Raw genomic sequence first — 4,241 nt, forward strand, 5'->3', positions numbered from 1 at the left:
AGTTATTACCTCATAAAGGGACAGTGGTCAGAATTGTAAAAATTGGCCCGGGCATTAACATGCAAACCACCCTTGGGAGTAAAGGGGTTATTGCAAAAAATGTGGTCAAATATGTGCTTAGTATCCCCCATCCTGGTATATATGGTCGCCTCACCCCCATCCTGATACACAAGGCCCCCTCATCCCTATCCTGGTATGCATGGATCCCTCATCCTTATCCTGGCAGGAATGATCGCCCTCATCCCTATATTAATATGCAGGGCCCCCATCTCATCCTGGTATGCATGGCCCCATCCCATTTGCCCCCACCCCCATCCTAGTATGCATGGCACCATCAGAAAACTTTAAAAAATAAAATTACACTTACCTACCCGGCGCTCCCTCGCTGCATCCTGCTCCGGTGTCAGTAACTGCTTTATGCTTGTAAGCAGCACATGGCAGGGACGTCATGCGTTGCTCACAAGCAGAGCACAGCTGCCGGAGTACTTACCGGGACTGTTCATTGGAGATCGGGGTGACTATTCATTGCTCTTCAGTAGCGCGCAGTGTCAGCCCCCGGCTTCCTGCTGCTGCCGGCGGTCACGTGTGCCGCTACTTAAGAGAAATAAATATTCATTGGATTCATCAATCATTCATCAGGAGACTATTTAATACTGAACTATATTCAAGCGGGACTAGACGAAGAAAACCCTAAAATCATGTATCATGTTATCCGAAACAGTCAGAAAACTAGCCCCATATTGGGCGACCCCAGACCTCAGACTATATACTGTGTAAGTTTATAAGCCTCTCCAGTGTCAGGAATAGATAGTATGTGACAATACCGTATATACCACTCAGGGAACACTTACCTTTCAGAGATAATTTCCATATTCATACTAAATAATGGCACAGATCTCCCAGACATTATGACTGCACATATCCCTAGTCTTTATAACAATATTGCACTCATTCTCTGACAGACCGCAGCATGGCCATTAGTTAGAAGCTGCTAATGATCTTTGGAGTAGGTAAGTTTTCCCTGAGTGGTACATATTGGGCCGTCTGAAGACTGAGTTTAGTCTAGGACAATTTGTCTGCACTACTAATTATCAGCAGTTACATTACCAAACTAGGGCAGTCCCTATAGGAGAAAAACACAAGAATTATACTGTATTGTCACATACTATCTATTCCTGACACTGGAGGGGCTTATAAACTTACACAGTATATAGTTTGAGGTCTGGGATCTGCCAATATGGGGCTAGTTTTCTGACTGTTTCGGATAACATGATACAGGATTTTAGTTTTTTTTGTCTAGTCTCACTTGAATATAGATCAATATTAAATAGTCTCCTGATGAGTCGCCTTTGGTGAGGACGATGAAACCCATAGAAATGAGAGGCTTGGAGAGTGAGTGTGTATACGTCACCTCTACCTATATACTGAGATGTGGGGTACATGTTTTTTCTATTAGTCACCTATTAACTAATCTTCAGGGGGTGAATTATGGGTACAGTTTTACATTTGGAATTAATAAAGCTTAGTTTTATCCTTTTGTCAGCAAACATGAGGAATGAGAAGAGACAACCCATTTAAGAAGATTCAATTTTGGTTAAAACTATTCCAACACTATGAACATAAAAAAGTCTTCTCCCCTATGTGATGTCTCTGATGTTTATTCACAGTTGATTTCCAAGTAAAATATTTCCCACATGAAGAAAATGAAAATGGCTTCTCCTCTGTGTGAGGTATCTGATGACTAACAAGAAGCGCTTTCCGGTTAAAACATTTCTCACATTCTGAACAGGAAAAAGGCTTCTCCCCTGTGTGCGTTCTTTGATGGCGATCAAGATCTATTTTCCATTTAAAACATTTCCCACATTCTGAACATCAAACAGGCTTCTCTCCTGTGTGAGTTCTTTGGTGCTTAACAAAATTCCCTTTATGGTTAAAACATTTCCCACATTCTGAACATGAAAAAGGCTTCTCTCCTGTGTGAGTTCTTTGGTGTTCATCAAGATTCCCTTTCTGGTTAAAACATTTCCCACATTCTGAACATGAAAAAGGCTTCTCCCCTGTGTGAGTTCTTTGGTGATTAACCAATTGTGAATTCCAGTTAAAACATTTCCCACATTCTGAACAGGAAAAAGGCTTCTCCCCTGTGTGAGTTCTCTGGTGACTAATAAGATGACATTTCTGGTTAAAAGTTTTCCCACATTCTGAACATGAAAAAGGTTTCTCCCCTGTATGAGTTCTTTGGTGATTAACCAATTGTGATTTCAGGTTAAAACATTTCCCACATTCTGAACAGGAAAAAGGCTTCTCCCCCGTGTGAGTTCTATGGTGATTAACCAAATCTGATTTCCGATTAAAACATTTCCCACATTCTGAACAGGAAAAAAGCTTCTCCCCCATGTGAATGCTCTGATGTCTAACAAGAATCGCTTTCTGGCTAAAACATTTCCCACATTCAGAACATGAAAAAGGTTTCTCCCCTGTGTGTGTTCTCTGGTGATTAACAAAATGTGATTTATGTGCAAAACATTTCCCACATTCTGAACAGGAAAAAGGCTTTTCCCCTGTGTGAGTTCTATGGTGATAAACCAAATCTGATTTCTGGTTAAAACATTTCCCACATTCTGAACAGGAAAAAGGCTTCTCCCCTGTGTGAGTTCTATGGTGATAAACCAATTGTGATTTCCAGTGAAAACATTTCCCACATTCAGAACATGAAAAAGGCTTCTCCCCTGTGTGAGTTCTCTGGTGAGTAACAAAATGAGATTTCTTGTTAAAACATTTCCCACATTCTGAACATGAGAATGACTTCTTTGCTTTAGGAGCAGTTTGTTTTTTATTGCCTCTTTTGTGACTTTGATTTTCCTTAGTAGTCAGTAATGAATCAGAAGATGGGACCTGTTTCATAGGATCAGATGACAGATCTTTGCTGTGAATGGATGATGGTATATCTGGAGTACTGGCAATCACTTCAGTTGTATCTTGTAGGATTTCAAGATCATCAGATTTAAAACTTGAAGATGTCGGCTGTCCCTCTGATCTCCTGGTACAGTCATCTGCTAAGATAAAAAACAGTTATTATTTTTTAATAAAATATCCTAGAGTTTTATATTTTTGAACATTTCTACTTAAACTGTCCATAAAAATAGCAAGCTATGTAAAAAAACTTTAATTATTTACCAAGACAATGACAGTTCACAGTCTAATAGAAAACCTTGTTGGATGAACCAGTAGTGTGTGGTGTTCAACTGTTTGTTCATTCTGCCTCCCAAATATCAAATAAAAAGAAACCAATCAATGTTATGTAGGCAAAAATAATACCAATTCTCATCTCAGAAAAAACAAGTCCCCACTCAGGTCCATCATCTGTCAATAGAAAAACAGATAAGGCAGATTACACTTAATGCTATAATTAGGGTTACTGTTAGGCTAAAGTTAGGATTAGGATAAAGAATTAGGCTTTTCTCAATTGTCTCCCCAATAATTGGGTCATGTCACATCAGTCATGTCAGAGTTTTCTTTTTCCGGAAAAAAATAAATAAATAAAAACGAATAAAATGTCCCGTCAGTATTATAGTGCAGAGGAGGCTTATGCACTTTTATGTTCTGACAGTGAAGAAAGTGCAGTGTCAGATGGCGATGTGGATTTCGAGGGCTTTAGTAGCAGCGACAGTGATAGCTCAGAAATGAGCAGTGATTCTGGTCCATCCTCACACACAAGGACCAGTACAACAAGAAGGACAAATAGCGCTTCTGGTGAAATGTCTCCAACTCAGGGAACAATGCCCAGTACTAGCGCTGTCCCTAGTGCTCGAGAATTGGCGCACACCAATGTCCAAGGGGCTTTGCCTCTTGCTGTAGCATTTCCCAGATGGGAGGCTTCGGATTCGGCTACTCCATTCATCCCTAATTTTAATGCCATTCCTGGTATAAATGTGGAGGTGGAAAATTTTGGACCAATTATTTTTTTAATTTGTTTCTGACAGATAGCTTGCTAGAGCATATTGTCCTACAAATTTATATGCGTCCCAATTCATCAGCCAGAATCCACAATCCTATTATGCTAGGTCACATTTATGGACACCAACTAATGTCCTAGAAATGAAAACATTTTTAGGACTTACATTCGCTATGGGGCTTGTTAAAGAAATGAGCATTCGGTCCTATTGGTCCAACCGCCCTGTTCAAGCCACGCCCTACTTATATGGAGACATCTGGAAAAATCGTTTGGGAGCTGATAACTC

General features: G+C 40.1%; 1 pseudogene; it reads right to left on the reverse strand.

Annotated features, from left to right (window-relative positions):
• Positions 1-1,500: 1,500 nt before the first annotated feature.
• LOC141056859 (uncharacterized) lies at positions 1,501-3,064 on the reverse strand (annotated as a pseudogene).
• Positions 3,065-4,241: the final 1,177 nt, after the last annotated feature.

This window comes from Dendrobates tinctorius, unplaced genomic scaffold (assembly GCF_039654945.1).
Source record: "Dendrobates tinctorius isolate UK_male_01 unplaced genomic scaffold, ASM3965494v1 ptg000200l, whole genome shotgun sequence".
In the NCBI taxonomy this organism is placed as follows: domain Eukaryota; kingdom Metazoa; phylum Chordata; class Amphibia; order Anura; family Dendrobatidae; genus Dendrobates; species Dendrobates tinctorius.